The sequence below is a fragment of the Aythya ferina genome (assembly GCF_964211825.1).
Source record: "Aythya ferina genome assembly, chromosome: 4".
Classification (NCBI taxonomy): domain Eukaryota; kingdom Metazoa; phylum Chordata; class Aves; order Anseriformes; family Anatidae; genus Aythya; species Aythya ferina.
The window spans coordinates 1,383,579-1,401,009 of NC_140300.1; positions in this window are offsets into that span (position 1 = coordinate 1,383,579).

The window sequence follows — 17,431 nt, forward strand, 5'->3', positions numbered from 1 at the left end:
GGGACAGTGACAGCCCCGGGTCCCTTCTGGCATGTTATGACTTCACTGATATTTAATAAGTTTGTCCCCCAACCAGAGATCCATGAAGCTCCCAAAAATGCAAAGGTTTCAGCAGCAGGGAGCTTTGTGGTGCCTGTGATGTTGCACTGAGCAGGTCCTATATCTGCAGCCCCTCTCCCAGCACTTCTCCCATTCCCTGCTCTGCTGAGTGGCTTCACCCATCCAGCTGGGTCGGAGGTCTGAGGAACATCAGAAGACTTCAGAACTCAAATGCAACAACGTCTATGGCCTCAGATGAAAGGGAGCACCAGGCCGCACAAATTAAAAACTCCAAGCTCTGGAAATACCTGCAAAACTTCACCATCTCTGCCATATGCCTGCAGTCAAGCAGGATGAACCATTGCCTCAGTCCATTTTGCATTTGGGAAAGAAACCTTGCACATTTGACCTTTCCTCTGTTTTTGTTCTCTCCTTGCTAGGGAAACCCCTGTTGACATTAATAATATTTTTTGCAGGTGAAGGGTAGGTAATAGCTGAGTAAGGACCTTTAGGCTGGGTTCAGGATGAGTAAGTGGAAAATCCCTGAATTTGAGCCTGGCTGTGTGAATTGTTCATTTCTCATTATAGGAGCTCCTGCCAACTCAATTTTCCTGGCTGCATAATGGGGCAGCTCCCAAAAGTAAGATAATTAGCAATGGAAAGGTGCTTTGGCTATTGTGATCGCTGCGGATGATTCAAAACGTTTTACTGATCTTAACTAGCTTAATTGACGCAAGCTGCCCACCTCACGGGTCAGTCTGGTGTGTCCATGTGGAAGCTGAGGCTGAGATATGAAACAACACGTCCTCCCCTGGAAGGCGCTGGCTCCAGGCTGGCAGCTCGGATGCCCCCACTTTGCTGAAGCTCTCTCCTGCAGTGTGACCATTCTGGGGCTGAAGGATTCATTCTGGGCTGGGAAATGGGATATTTCGATCTGCTGTGTGGTCCAGTAAAAGTTTGCTGTTCTAGAATGTCTTTGGGGCAACAATAGCATCTTTCTGTTTTCCTCTAGCACACCTATCACAGAGGAGTCCCCAGCAGTCTTGCAAATGAAAAGTAATAAATGGGCCTTGATACTGAGGAGACAAGCCTTCTGTTTTTCAGTGCTGTTTGAAGAAGTGGGAAGGGATTTCAGTGCTGATAGGGACCAAGACACATGTCAAGGCAGAGAAGGCAGCCTTGCTGTGAAGTAAGAGGTGTCCCAAAGCCATGATAGGCTGAGAAGATAACAAATAATGTGGAGAAAGGGGAGGAAAACAAGGCGAGTTCAAGGCACCGGCTTGGGAAGGAAGACATGGAGGTGGAGGAGGTGTGGGATTGTGTTGAAAGGGGTGTGGAGGCACAGGGTGCGGTAGGCAAAGCGATGCCAGAGGCCTCAAAGAGTTTGGCAATCTGTGGGTAAGAAAGGGCAGGACAAATTGTGGCAGGGTCACGGACAGCATCTGTCCCCTGTGGAGCGCTCCGAGGCAGTACAGTCGGGAGAGCGAAGGAGAAGCCAAGTGGAGAGCTGCAATATCACACCCATTGCCCACACCGTGCTGCCAGGGGAAGGAAAACGAGAAAGTGGGGCTGAGAGTCTGAACCAAAAAAAAAAACAAGGATTATCAATAAATCCTGAAGGATCCTTTTCCTAAAGCTGGGCCACTCTGTTTCTCTCAGGTAATAGTTCGTTTGCCAGAAAATTAAATTAAAAGATATACATATATTAAATTCAGGTCCATTATTTAAGCAGCTTTTGGTAACCAATTAAAATAATAAAAAAGAAAAAAAGTCAGAGAAATAAAACAAAAACAAAATGGGACAGTTTAACTTGCCCATCTGAATTTTTTTCTCCTTATGAAATTTAATTATGGGAATGTGTTTACAGATAAAAACCACTGTAATTCATCTTGGTCAAAGGATGCAATCATTCATCCTGAAAGAGAATTCTAGCAGCTTGCATGGTTGAGAAACTTAATTTTTCTCTTGAGTTTGGTTAAGAGCGATCCTTTGTTTCTTTAGCTTTCAAATCAACAACTCACCTATTTATGTGCACGGTCCCACTATGGTGGCTGGAGACGTGTCTGGATGAAATGTTAAGCCTCAGTTTTCATTTGGGAGCTGAAGAAGTTTCATCTTTCATCTTGCCTAATTGATGGTTATTATGGCCTATCTAAAATGACCACCCTGCTCGGGATTATCTTTAAAATAGTCTTCGGTGGGACTGTATCCATCAGTGGCTCAGCACCTAGAAACAACGAGCTCCCTACACAGCATCAGGCATGTTTGATGCAACTGCAGGTTGCAAGCAGGTTTCTTAAGAAATCTGACACCCCCAACAAACATTCTCTGTGATTGCAACCCCAAACTTCTCAGATTTAAAAGATTTACCATTGTGCATTTACATGCTGGAAGAAAAGAAAGAGAGAACTTCATAAATCATGCTCACACCTCTCTCTGGGTTATGGCTGGTGGCTACAGACTTTCCTAAAGTCGGAGGAGTTCAGAGGCCTTTAATCCAAAATACCCAACTCAGAAAGGCCTTGATTTTGGTCATCTTCAAAGGCAACCAGGTACTCTGAGATAATACCACAAAACAAGTGAGGAGGCCCAGGGCAAACTGAGTTGCTCAAGTGTCTGCAAAGAAGAGTAACAAACCTTGTGAAGGGACTAGAAAACAAGACTTATGAGGACTGACAGGGAACTGGGGTTATTTATTCTGGAGTAAAGGAGGCTGAGGGCAGATCTCATTGCTTTCTACAACTACCTGAAAGGAGGCTACAGCAAGGAGGATGTCAGTCTCTTTTCTTAAGTGACAAGTGATAGGATGAAAGAGTCCCAAATTGCACCAAGGGAGGCTTAGATGGGACATTAAGAAGAATTTCTCCATGGATAGGGTGGTCAAGCACTGGAACAGGTTGCCCATGGAAGTGCTGGGGTCCCCATCAGTGGAGGTATTTAAGAGATGTGTGGACAGGGCACTAAGGGACGTGGTTTATTGATGGGACTCGGTAAGTCAGGTTGACAGTTGGACTTGATAATCTCGAACATCTTTTCCAACCTAGATGATTCTATGATTTTGTGACCAGACTGAGGGTTTGGAGGGACCTCTGAGGGTTTGCAGCTTCCCCCTTGGTAGAAGGATTGTTTTTTATCATTTCTTCCAAGTTAGCTCTGTGAGTCCCTGGGGAGGAGGACATCAGTCTTCATGCTGGATGCTCCACATGGGTTGTTATCAGGGACCTGCCTTGTTTGCTTTGCAATTTTACTTTGAAAAGTGCCCCATTTCAGCACATCCTGGGGTGGGCCATGAAACTGAGTGTCTGCAGCCTGGTGTTTTGTCTGGCTTCTGCAGAGGGGTGCAAGACTTCAGGTGAGGGGTTTATGAACAAGGAGGCTGCTGTAAGGGGTTGCTCTTAGCCTGTGGATTAAGCAAAAAGCTTCCACCAAAGGTGACATTAGCCTTCTGCAGTTTACACCAAGTAGCATTAGCCAAGAAAAATCCCATGATGCTTGACAAAATACATCTTCTGTTTGAAGCCAGTGCCTTGGAGGTCTGGACTGCTCCGTCCTTCACAAATGCACACAGATACAGAGACAAAGTTGCCTCTCCTCCCTCTCCCCTTTCTCTCCTGGGACTTCTCCTTGTGTGCCCATGAGTCTGAGATGGTCTGAGGCCTTCCTCCAAGGTCAAGGGCATCAAATCTTGGATAAGAAGGCAGAGACACGATAGAAGGATCCCTAAAATCTTGGGGGAGAGGGAGGGGCTGCACAGGCATCCAGACAGGCTGAGCCTGTGGGGGCAGGTGCTGTCCGCCCTGCCCTAGGAGGGCTGCCAGGTATGGGTGCAGACAGGCCTCGAGGGAGTGGTGGTCAAAAGAGGCAAATCAAGTGTTGGGACGTTTTAACGAGGCAAGGTTTATAAGGAGGGTGTGAGCATGTGGCTGTGTGCACGCACATCTACGTTAGCCGGCCTAATAAAAGGTGCATCGCCTCTCTCTGCAGACCTTGCTTCACGGGGCTTCATCGTGAAGACTGCAGCAACACTATTAGGAAGGAATAGGAGGAAAAGAGTGAAATGAGTATAGTAGATCTTTCTCTTACACACAAAAAGAAAATGCATAATTCCACAGGGAAATTCTGGCTTGGATAAGCTATTTCCCTGGGTGTATTGAAGGTCAGGTTGGATGGGGCTTTGGGCAGGCTGACCTAGTGAGAAACATCACTGCTCACGTCAGTGGGGATGGACCAGATGATCTCTGAAGATCCCTTCAAAGCCAAACCATTCTGTGATTCTATAATCCTATACAGTGTGCAATTCCAGTTTCCTAATTCAGAAAATGCAGAACAGAAAGCCAAAATGTCACTACACCTAAGGTGACAGGGGTGACCGAAGGTCTGGGTACCTTCAGGGTGAGGGCAGAGTGAGCAGTTAGGATTTAAGCAAATCTTGGTTGGGAAGAAGGGAAATGAGACAGAGGTCTGCACAAAATCACAGCTTTCCTGGAGAAGGTGAATGAAGAATGACTGTTCTCAAAATCCCAAGTCATGTCCCCAAATTCTTCTGTTATCAGCTTCAAAACAAAAGGAATTGCTTTTTATCACAGTGTGTGAGTATGGCTGGGAACTCATTGTCCCAAAAGAATAAACAGGTTCTGAAAGAGATCAGAGAAGCTACCAGAGGGCTGTGCAAACAGTAGAATGAAAAACAATTCTGTTGTGTGCTGGCTGCCGTGCTTACAGCTTTGTCAGCCTAAATTCAGCCCCAGTGTAACCATAAATGTCTATGGACTAATTCAATTGCCCGTATATAGGGTCTTAGTGACTCTTCAGACACTGAAGGGTATCTGAGACATCCCTGAGGGGCTGGGAAACAAAGGCCCAGTTGTCCTCCCACAGTGACAGCTGGAGGCAACCGGGTCACTCAGGTCTGGCTGTGTCTGTGTGGTTGACTGATTCACCCCCTCCACTGACACCATGACTAGATCACCACCGACTGCCCTAGGAGTTCATAGCACAGAAATAAACACAAATACAAATTCCTACACTGAGGATTCAGCTGAACCCCATCACACGTCTCACACCAGGCAAGATAAGCATTGCTCTTAAAGGTGACAGAAGGTATGGTGATAGAAGGGTTGAGGGGAGAAGAAGCAGGACTTGGGCTGCTTCTTCTCTCAGGCTGATGATCCACAGTGAGGCTTGGTGATTGGGAATACCTCTGAGCACAGACACTTTTCAGGGTGAGCTCAGACCTGCTGGAGCCCAGTGCTCCTCCAGTAGCTCCAATCTTGCAATGGGAAGACAGAGGGAAAATGTCAAAGAAACTTCCAGCAGAATCTAAAGAGATGAACCTTTTCTATTAGTAAGCTACATGCATGACTAGCCATGCCTGACCCCTTGTTTAAGAGGAAAAGAAGGTGCATACACACATGTATTTTCCAGAGAGAAGAATTAAAATAGAGAAAAGCTAGATAAGGAACCCAAAGAGAAAAAATACAACTAGACTCAAGACTTGAGTGAGTGCAAATAGACCCTCTGCTTCTGTATGTCCCCTTTATCTGTAAAGCCTTCATTAAACCACTTGCTGTCTGCATAAAGGAGCTACACTACCAAATAACTTCAGGGCTGAGACTGAAGTTAAAGACCAGCCTTGGCTGCCATAAGACCACCCTAAGCAGGAGCATTATCTGCTGAGCTCACTGGAACTGAGGGTTCTGAGCAGGCTCAGAGCTTGATGGCAACCCAGGACACCTCACCTGTAAAGTGCCGAAAGCCCAGATGTGTCTCTTTCTGCCAGGCACAAGGCCCTGAAAGCCTGAGGGTTTTTGCTTCATAGCTGAACTGTGAGATACCACTCAGGGTGAGAAGCAGACGGGGCTGGGCGACCACTTGCAAGCCCTCTGCAAGACCCTGCAGCAGTTTGTGTTTCCTCCATTTTTTCCTGAGCTGGATTTCTTCCCCTTTCCAGAAGCAGAAGTCAGGCGTAATTCCTCCTGGAGAAACTGCAGGAGGGAATTTCAAGTAGGCAGAAGGTAATTACCCAGCCTGGAATTTCTCCAGGCCATCCGCTTAACATGCGAGACAAGGAGAAAATAAAAAATGCAAGGGGATCTTTGACCACAAGCAGTCCCAGGAAGTTGGCCTGAGCACACTCCCTTTATTTGTTTGAGCACCTAAATTGAGACTAATAGCTTTGAGCAGTTCACAGGTTTGAGTCAGAGAGAGACTGTGGTGTGCCTATGCTGCAGAAAACCTTTCTTCCCCAGCCTGCTATTCCTCTGGGAGGAGACACACCTCTGATAGGAAGGCAGGTGCCTGGGGTAATGGGGGTGGGGAGAGAAGTGCACGTCAGGGTTTAATAAAATATCTTGTCCACCCAACCTATGATTTTCTTTGGAAACCCAAACAGGGAATTTTCCAACCACCTGGCATTCGGTTTTCAATTCGCATTAACCTTGGTGATGCGCCCTGTGCTGAGCTCGTCTCCCCAGCAGGAGAAATGAGCGGGATGGGAGACGGAGCCACCTCTCAAGACAAGCCCATTCCTTCTAACCTCTGCAGCTGCAGGTCCTCAAATTCCCCCTGCTCGGTCACCGTGCTCTGGGCTCTGTGCTCAGGCTATAACTGTGCTGGCGAGTCAAGACCAGAGCTAATAACTTGGGCTCCAATGTCAGGCACAAAGGTGAGCTCCTGTGGCCACCACACAGCCACCAAGACCCCCTGAGAAGGGGAGATTGGTCACTGCTCCTGTCTCTTTGCTACCCACTCACTTCTGGGTGAAAATGTAAGGTTTTATCTGACTTCAGGTTTCAGAAACCCCATCAGAACTGCTGAACTGGGAGACTCCCAGGTTGTCCATGCTCAGAGCTGTTTGCCATGCTGTGGCCCTCGTCACCTCTTGGGTGTCTGTGTGCTTTTATCCCCTTGCATGCATGCCCCTACAGTATGCACCCTTTCACCAGTAAAAAAAAAAAAAAAAAAAAAAAAAGTTACAGAAATAATACAGAAAATACAGAAAATACAGAAAATGCAGAGAAAATGCTCCCCAGAGGGAGTAAGCACCCCCCTTATTCAGAACCTTCCTCTTCAAGACTGGGCCTGGGATCTCCTAGAGAAACCAACGAGGCTATTTTGATCCAGATTCCCAGCCCACATCCACTCACTAGCAGGTACCAGGAAAGGAGAGGAGCACATAAAGCCTTTGGAGTGTCTTAGCTGAATGCTCCAAGCCCTGGAAGTCACCTCAGCACAAAGAAACCGAGACCCAGCCTCCCACGCTGCGTGTTAGCACGTTCTCCTTGGAGCACCGAGTCACTGCTATCACCCAGCCCATCGAGCCATCACCCGCTCCATCTACCTGCCCCACAGCACGAAGAACAAAACCATTGCTATCAGATGTTCACTGAACCTCTGCTCAAAGCCCTCCAAGGCCAGAGTTTCCACCCCCTCCCCAGGCTGCTGATTCTCACTGTTCATTATCCTCACCGCTGCGGTGATTCCCTTTTCCTAATTTAAATCTTCCTTGCCATGATTTCTTCTTCTACCCACTACACATACAGAGAGCAACTTACATCCTCCCTCCTTGCAGCCAACTCTTACAGCCTTAAAAGCCATACCTTTTCTCCTCCTCCCTAAAATAAAATGTATTATTTTCTGCCCCTTTTTACCATCTTTGTCCCTGAGATAAGTCTGGGGTTTGGTCGCTTTGAAGATACCCTTGAGCCATCCTTCTTTGTGTCCGGCTTCCATACACCCTCACACATTGCCAGCCCCTGTGAGCACTCTCCCTTTGATCAACTCTTGGTAATAAGGGGCTCGTGCCATCTCAGGCACTCTCACAGGCATGATTCCCACTGCGGAGATGTGACCGGTACTTTCACAACAACGCATTTCGGTTACTCAAGCGGAGAAGTTCCTGGCAGAGGCAATGGGCTGGTTTTGCCAGGTAGCTCAGTCATCAGGAGGGAACAGGTTACAAGGGTATAACAGTCACATGGAGGTGTCTGGGTTCCTAGCAGAGTGTCCTGTGTGTTGGCATTAAATATTATATATACTGTGTACAGTAATACTCTTTTACATCTATCGCACCACCCTGAAGGCTTCCCTTTCTCTACAAGTAGGGAGGGGGTCACTGTCCTGCTGTGTTATTTCATGAGCTTAAAACAGTGAATAATATCCAATTTAAGCACACAACTTTCTTGGGGCAACTCAGTTCCCAGTTATCTCACAGAGCAAAGGCTCATTCCAATAGGATACGAAGCTCTCACAACCCAGATGCTCCTGCCCTCAGCACGAGGATGGACACCAAAAATCACAGTAAGGCAGCCAGGCCCTCTCCACGAGGCTGGACTCATTCAAATACCCCCATGCTGTGTAGGGTTTGCCCAGAGAGCACCTGCTTGAGGGCACAGGATCCATCTGACTTCCCTGACATCACTTAAGGACCCTTTCAGCCCAAACCTGGGACCTTTTCCTGGGTGCCAGCACACGCTTGCCTTTTGCAAGAGCAGAGGAGAAGGAAGTGGAAGTGATGCTGCCTCACACCTCCCAGCTGACTGCCGGGGGTTGGCTCACTCACCCGGAAAGCAAAGACCTGGGTTCACACTCAGTTCACCTCGCAGGGAGGTCACACCGCTCCGCAGAGAGTTTGTTCTTTTTCATCTTCCAGATTTATTTTTTTTTTCCTGCTGCTCCGTGGCACGTATCAGTAGCAGAGGCAGAAGGAGCATTTAACTGATAACAGTAGCTGATAACAGTGATCTCCTAGGAGGATGAGACTGTGGCTTTAAACCCTCTCCAGGTGAGATCTGAGCCTGGGGCTCCTCCTGCCTTAGTGAAAGCTCTAGCTCCTGTATAAGAGCTGGGTGATGGAGAGCCCTTTGCCACTTTCTTTCAGGAGATGCAGCCTACCCCTGGCTGCAGGCAGGGTCAGGCAGTGTAGCCGTGGCCTGAGCCCCTCACCGTAGACTCCTTTCTACTTATTTTTGGGATACCAACAGGTCTGGGGTGGGAGTCATGCTCAAAACTGGAGGCACAGGATGGCTCTGGGCTTGCGCAGGCCAGGAGCTCTGGCCACGTGGAGGCATTTTGCAGCAGTGACTGCGTGCCCACGGGTCAGACAAGGGTCAGGAGGAGGGCAGGGGAGTGCACAAGGTGAGTCTGCAGCACCCTTTGGGGCTCAGGATGTCTCCATCCTGTCTTCATCATCCTGGGAGCTGTCCTGAGAGCATGGCCCGGGGTAATTCACTTTGCTTCACAATGACTCAGGTTCCCATCAGGTGGGACTCACACTTCCCTGCCTCAGAGGAGTAAGGCAAAGGTAGATGCAAGCAATGACAATCGCTAAGCTGTTTAGATATCCAGCTGACACTCAGCTGAAGCACCCGGGCTGTCTTATAGTGCAGCTTGCCTTGGCCCCAGCCAGGTTCCTCTGGCTGCAGTGGGACTTTTCCCAGAGATGGGGTGCTGTGATTGTCCTTATCACCCACCCCCTTTGCTTCCAGAGGCCCTGAGGAGAGCACAAGGCATCCTCTTACTGTCCAAAGATCATGTCCTCATGATCTTGGAGCAGTGGGTAGAGTAAAAGCCAACAAAAAAACATCTTCTGACTGGCTGCTTGCAGGAAAAAAGAGGCCAGGAGCAGCTTTGACATATTGCTTATAAATGACTTTCCACAGAATATAGAAAAGATGTTTTTGGTGCACATAATTTCACAAGAGACTGCAGAAAATCCCATATATCCAAACAATCCTGCTCAGCATCTCCCAGGACTTTTGTATAATGGGAGCAGGAGTCAGAGCAGGGAGAGTCCTTGCTCTCCAACTTATAATCGCCTAAGGAGTGTCCCCTAATATAATTAACGAGGATGCTTTAATTAAGGACCCAAAGTAATAATGCTCAAAACAACTCCATCTGCTGCAGGGGGAGGGAAGACACATATAAATATATATATTATATATGTTATATATCTAGAAATAAATGAGGCTGTGGTAGTGGGTGCTAGTTCCAAAGGGTGAGGATGTGAGTCTGGTCTGTGTCCTATCATTATGCACTGTGAAATCACCCAACATCAAAGGAGCATGAAAGGAATGTGGTGAATGCCGCCTCACCATAATTGTCTGGAAAATTAAAGTTCAGTTGTGCCAGCCATTGTGTGTTAAATATCCTTAGGCAGGAAGGTTGATCCTGGAACAAGTAGGTGTGTCTAGCAGCCAGGCAAGGCAGCATTTCCAAACAACTGGCACTCGCCGGATGATTCCCTCCTGCTTGGACACTGGGTTTCTTTCCCGTATTGGCAAAGGGTCACCCTGGGGCTCAGAGCATGAAGATGGAGCCTAAGGAACTTACTCATCCTTCGTGCAGTCTTACCCGGGTCAAAAAATCAATAGGAGTTTCCTTGAGTAAGAAATGAGTAAACAGCCACCGAAGCCAGAGAGAGTTTAGCCAAGGGAAGGCTTGGGGAGAGAACTTGAAGATTTGTCCAGCAAAAAACACGGCCAGGGTGTTGCTCGGGTGAATTTGGGGCTAGGGAGAGGGGCTGAGTTAACAGCAGCCCCTTGCATTTGTCAGCTCTGTGCATATGGCCCTGACTGTGATCCCAGAGCCCGAAAAAGGTGATGAAAAAGGGAGGAAAGCCCTTCTCCTTCCTGCCCACCGGGCAGCACTGGCCACAGCCTCGCAGGGCGCACCCCGTGTAACCGAGCGCGCGGTGCCAGACGCCAGCAGGGCCAGCGCCCGCCTCCTGTGCAGGGCAGCACCGGACAGCTTGCTATTCTGGAATCCACGTTTCCAGCCCTGGCTTAAATGATTCAAGCAGCCGTGTGTCCACAGTTTCCTGTGTGGCGAGCCTTTTCTCCGCACCGCAGATCGCAAATGGTAGCCTTCCTCCCTGACCTGAGGTGACCCCTGTCGGAGCGATGCTGATTCCTAACTCGTTTTCGCCTCCGTAGGAGCCCAACTGCTGAGTTGCATCTATGCAGCCAGCAGGATTTGGAGCCACACGCCTCTTTGTCAGAGCTTCATCCACACCTGTAAATGACAGGGAAGGAACAGAGGCTGGTCAGTGCCTGGAGAGGAGCTATTAGGGCAGAGGCTAATGCTTGTGCTGGAGGAGCTGCTCCTTCCAAGCCAGCACACACCAGTGTCCCAGCACCGTGCTGCACTTTTGAGAATCAATGCAACAGGCCTCAGAGAAGCCGTGGCACTTTTTGCAAGAGGAACATTGCTCTGCTGCCCTGGCTGGGCTTCAGCTCCTCTGTCTACTCCCGCTTGCTTTTGCAGTTTCGTTTGGAGATGTTCCTTACCTCCCCTGGGATGTTTAAAACTAGTCTGGACAAAGTACAGGACAGAGGAACAAGCACGTAGGGGCAGAGGGATGGAGTAAATTACTTAATGAGTTTTTTCCCAGCCCTAACGCCTGTGATCGTATGACTTCACCTCCTAAACAAGCTGTTGCTTAACACTGCTGGCACAGAAGCGCTGCTGCGTTCCACCCCAGAGATGACCGCGTTTCAATGGGAGGTGAGCAGGCCCCCCTCTATTTATGGCCTGCAAAATGATTTATGATCTATTGGAATGAAAAGTGCAATATGAATGTCAGGTATTATAAACTGTTATTACGCTTCTGCTTCTGAAAATGCTCTCCTTTGAGTTTCTGAACTGTTTAATGGCAAGATAATATCCACAGCAACAACCCAAATTACAGGCTCCTTTAGGCAACTCATTAATATTGTTTTATAAATGAACATAATATTCCCGGGCAAAAGTTGAAAGTGCTTAAACCCTCTTCTTTTATTTTTTAATGGCAAAATACCCAGAAACAATTTTCAACAACCGATAATTATGATTATTAATAACTCACATTTATGTAGTACCTTTGATCATAAAGCATATTACAAACAATTGTGTATATACGCAAGTATACACACACGTGCAGAACCAGTATCTCAGCATAGCACTGGGCTATCAATCCTCATATCACACACAGTAGCAGAGGTCCCAGAAAACATTGTATAATTCTGCAGTATTTGCCCACATCAGCTTATATTGTTATTAGTGGGATAATCACCTTGTCCACTCTCAGAAATGATCCCTGTGCAACAGCTCTGAAAGAGTATCGTACGCAACCAAAATTGCACCAGGAGTGTTTTGGGTTTTGTTGCTTTGATTTGGGGTTTCTTTTTTCTAGGCTGCAATATGATTAGCAACACTGGAAACGAGCCAGGTTTAACACACCTACTCTTGCAAAATTGTCAAGGGGACCTTGAAGGATTACAGAAGTGGCCAAATGCTTGGTTTTCCACCTCAAGCAGGGATGCTGCTTGCTTCAGTATCACTCGAGACAGGAGGGTGTTGCTGCTTCAGGAGGAGCAATCCATGGGCAAAACAGGCAGAGAACAGATGTGTGACTGTCATGCAGGACATAGCCTGAAGTCACTGCAATTTAACTGAACAGTTTAGATGGAGTGATGCCTCCTTATAGGCTTTTTCTTAGCCACACAGACCTCAGCATCCCCTGACAACCCTGCATAGGGCAAGAGGGACTTTGACACAAGAGATAAAACTGCCTCCTCCAACCCTGTCTATGAGAAGCAGCAGAACTGGGACAGTGATGCTTCTGGTATGGTTTTGCAGTCAAGTCCTTGGTGGTTGCTGCTTATTTACCTCCTCTTGGCAAGACATCACCCAAGAAAGCATTGGAGGCGCTGATCCACACATGCGTTAGGTATTTCTGGCCGATACCCAGTACCTAAACCCACTGCTCACCTGGTTCCTGATACCCTTGTGAGGCCCGAGTCCAGCCAAGATTTAAATTCATATTAAATTTTACCTGTAAGCAGAGGCAGTATCTGACTCACGGGGGCCAACACGCAGCGATTAAGGTAGGAGCCCCAGACCTCCTCCCACCTACGCCCTGGATGAGTTGCACTGATATTTATCTCGTCCTTGTGGGGCTCCTTCAGCCTCAGAAAATTACCCTTGTGGCTCACCCTGAAGAGAAGCACAATGATAGTCCTCCCCGGGAGAAACCGGAGCAGCGGGTCTGAAGGAAGCAGGGAGGGAGGATGCTCTGAGGACGCTGCCCTTGGGCAGGAGAAGTGAGGAGGCTGAGGCTGAAGAGCAGAGGGGCAGGAGGCAGCATGGACAGCTGCCCATGCGTGGTGCACCATGCCATGGAGAGACACGTGTGGAAGCACAGCCTGCAGAAGGTGAAGCAATCTGTCCCCTGAAGTCCACCCCAGGAAACCTTCAGAGTATGCTGGAAGATTTCCAGGAGGACTCGGACCGATGGAAGAAAATCCTGATTGGGGTGGAAGGGAAGAGCGGAGACCCGGCAAATGTGGGCAGCAAGGGAAGAGCAAAGGAAACGGGGATGGTTTGTCTAGGGAAGACAATGGGAGAGAGATGAGAATCTGCTCATGTGAGGAAGAGGATAATCTAATTGCTGTGCCCTCTCTGGTTAGGATGAGGAGTCCTGAATTTAAATTCCTGCAAGAGAGATTGATGTGAGACACTAGGGAAAACACAGATAAGGAAAGAGAAGTACCGGAATAGATTGTCAGGAAGGGGGTAAAATAGCCATCACTGGAGGTTTTCAGGAACTATTTAGACAATATCTGTCAGGAATGACGTAGGTAAAGCTCATCCTGCCCTGGGGCAAGGAGGTGGACTGGGTGACCTCTGGACTTCCCTCCCTCTCCTAGCTTCGATGGTGTGGTGACTTCTCGGTTCTCTTTACACCCTTCATCCCAGCCAGACCCTGGCCCATACCAGACCATAGACCCAAGAAAGGGACAACCCACCAGAACACAAGGATAACAGGGCATGGATACACACCAGGCCTGCAAGGGTTTTATCTCTGGGTGTGGTGTTCACATGGGAACACACCATGGATTGGGGCATTCCCAAAGGAATGAAGGTCTCCCTGGTGCGGTGGATCACAGGGCAACAGAGCGCTGGGACCTTCAAAAGCAGACAATGCCAATGAGATGTCTCGCATGCTCCATCTGTCCCCCACCTCTGACCCATTTTACTTAGAAACAGCAGCAGCCAAAGCCCAAAGTTGGAGGAAGAAATTGTCCCTGTTCAGGAAAGATAATGCAGAAACCTGGACTGTTTTTCTTTTTTTTTTTTTCTTTTTTCTGTATTCTGTGTTATTTACAGGGTTATTTTTTTCTCCCTAATTCATTATTTGCCATTTTATATATAGATATATAGGTATATTTGTATTACTATTTTAAAAGGACCGGCGCCGGAGAGGAACTAGACAGATAAGCAGTGGGAAGCTGCTTTCCTGACCTTGTGGGCCAGGTTTTCTGGCATGGTGCAAGCCAAACTCCCTCCATTGTACTCCTTCCAAGGAGGCCAATTTTCACCCACTGAGGATAATAGAGCCAGGCTCATTTACACCAGCTGATGAGCTGCCTCATGACTGTCCAAGATCCCAGATGTGTGTTTCACAACAGCAGAGCCCTGGTATCCTGGCCAAAATCTAATTTGAGTTAATTATATTCTGTCTCCTTAAATTCCCCCTAAGGTTTCAATTGGATTCTTCTTCACTTCCTGTCCTAACCTGTTGTGTAGTGTTGATGTGCAGAGTTCAACAGCTGCTTTCTTCCATCCCGCAGCTAATAGCTCCCCAGACAGCCATGGCTCTGAAAATAAATTTGAAATTGTTTCCTCATTATCAGGAAGGTGCATTTCCAGAGCTACCTAAAAAAAAAAAAAAAAAAAAAAAAAAAGGACAGATTCTCCATTGATAAAATCAACCCACACAGCAAACAGCCCTGGATTCAGACAGGCATGCTGGCCACACAGCCCACTGATACACCGACTGGCAGTGGGTTTGGGTTTTCCAGATTTCAGTAGAGCTGAACATTTGGTCACCGTTCAGGGCATAAATCCTAGGTTTTAGCAGAGCTGGGTCAATTTGTCCTTCACCAGACTTCGTCAGAGCCAAATCACATTGGCGAAGGATACAACTTCCACCCTGCCTATAGATTAATGATATAAATATGTAATTTTGTATGATGTAAATATGTAATTTAGTACTAGAGAAACATCTTAAATCCTCTAGACCACCTATCTATCAAAGCTAATCCAGGTATTTTCCCGCACCATATAGTTTAGGTTTAGCTATCCCCACTGAACTGGACCCAATTCAGTAGCAATTTAAACATTTCAGACCCTTGCCCTTATGCATGGAGCAAACAATGCTGGTTGAATTATTCAGTGTGAACTATTTGTCAGATTCTCTCTTTTCCCCTCCTGTCTTTATGAACTGTCAAGAGAACATACTATGATTTTCACCCATTTATTCCAAATTCTCAGTGGCTTATTTTTAGCCCAGAGGTTTCTTGCTGACTTTGTGCAGTGAGTCCTCAGTTAATTATTCAATGTGTCAAATTTGCTCTTTGAGATGTGTGAATAGGAATTAAGCAAAGGTTTAAAAATAAGCACAGGCTCAGTACTTTCCTGAACTAGAGTCATAAACCCTCATGCTTCGGGGCAGTCTTTAATTATGTGGATTAGGAACTTATGGACTGCTTATTTCATAAGCTGTATGTTTCTTGCACCTTCCAAGTTATGCATGCAAACTAAACTTGGTTTGAAAGATTTTCCATGTGTCTGCAACACAGGACCTAATTGAATGAGACTTTTTTTCCTCTGTTGTTGGTCTCACTCTTCGTGATGTGATCAACCTCAAACCATATTGTTGCGAGGGGTTACTCTACACAAGTGACGAGAAGAGGGGCTGCTTTTGGCAAGTCTCCTTACATCTGCATTTTTTTTTCTTTTTAAAAGATACGGATCTTTCCTTGTTTGCAGATTTTCAGATCCCCACCCTCTGTGTCTGGGAGAGGAAGGAGTGAGAGGAAAAACAGAGATGACTTACAATGATTTCTCCAGAAGGAACTTTTTGTCTACCTTTTTTCCTCTGCCAGAGATGGTAGTGACGCTAGAGATGAAATAGCACCTCTGTTTCTTCTCAGACATCCCAAGGGAGGACTGGGCAGACACGAAAAGATAACTAGGCCAACTTCTCCTCCACTTACACTGGAGTAAATCTGTGTTACTCCCAGTTTAGGCACTCTTAATATACATCAGATACACCAACCAACTTAGTAATAAACTCTTACTTACTGCTTCGGGTTTTGGCATGTAGTCCAGAAGGAAAGTAATAGAGTCATTCCAGATTCAATCTGGAATTTAGAGAATTTTTTTTTTTAATAAATAAATAAATAAAAATGACATTCGGTGTTGTGCACCTCGTGTATCAGCATCCGTATTTTCTCAAGGATATGTCAATGGCTGTAAGAAGGAAGAAGGGGAGCCTTCTCTATAAGACCCAAGAAGGCACCTACTTCTGCAGCTGAGCCAGTACCACATGCTTCAAGAAGGAAAGGATTAGTCCCCCAGCAAGAGGATTCCTGAGCTTCATTATTTAGAAGTTAAGGTCCTCCCTGAAGCAAAAAGTACCACACTGACTGAAAAACTATAGAGTAGCTGCAAAACTACTTGGGCTTGAGGTAAACATGAAGAATGCTGGAAAAGTACTCTAAGCAAGGCTACAATGACAACCAACCTCCTGCCCAGTACAGCCAGAGGACCTGTTCCTCCACAGCCCATGTTAAGCCTCTCCACACTGCCTGCAGCAGAGCTGCAGGGGTTTCCACGGGGTGAAGGTGATGGCTCAGCCCCTGCCTTCCTTGGTGATTGAGAACACGGCCTGGGAAAGGTAATGGGTAAATGTCTGTGGGATGTGAGCTTGAAAGCACAGAAAAAGATGGTTATGTCCTTGTGCATCAGGACAGTTGGCTCTGCCCTCTGCCAGACAAAAAATAACAATCTTCTGTTGAACCAATACATCTCCTAAACAGCCTGGCCCGTGTCCATGGGGATGGGTGCTTTTGGAGCCTCTGGGCTTGCTGGTTAAGGTGCCTTCACAACAGAGGGAAGGACAATTTGTGTCCCCTGAAAAGAACCTCCCCACCAGCCAGATCTGCTCAGCCCAATGCAGGAGAGGAGCTGGAAAGTGCCCCTGCCACAAGAGAGGTCAGGCAGGACCAGTCCCTGCACCAAGGCTGTCTCCCCCTTCCAGGATGTGCTCCCAAAACCCCCTGGCCCTGTTGGGACCTCAGGGAGCTCAAGGGCAGCACAAGAGGCCAGTGATCCCAGACATGCCCAGGAAAAAAGAGGCATGGGGAAGGCAGAAAGCTGAGAAAGTCACCAGGACACAGCAGCAGGCCAATGCCCCGAGCTGTTTCCACTCTGATCTTGCACTGGCAAAGCCAGCGCTGAAATCAGCCTGCGCCTTGAAGTCAACCAGAGTTTGCCTGCGTAAGGACTGAGTCAAGAGGCTTTGCATGAATAAATCCCCCGGGCATGGTGAACTATTAGAGGAACAGAG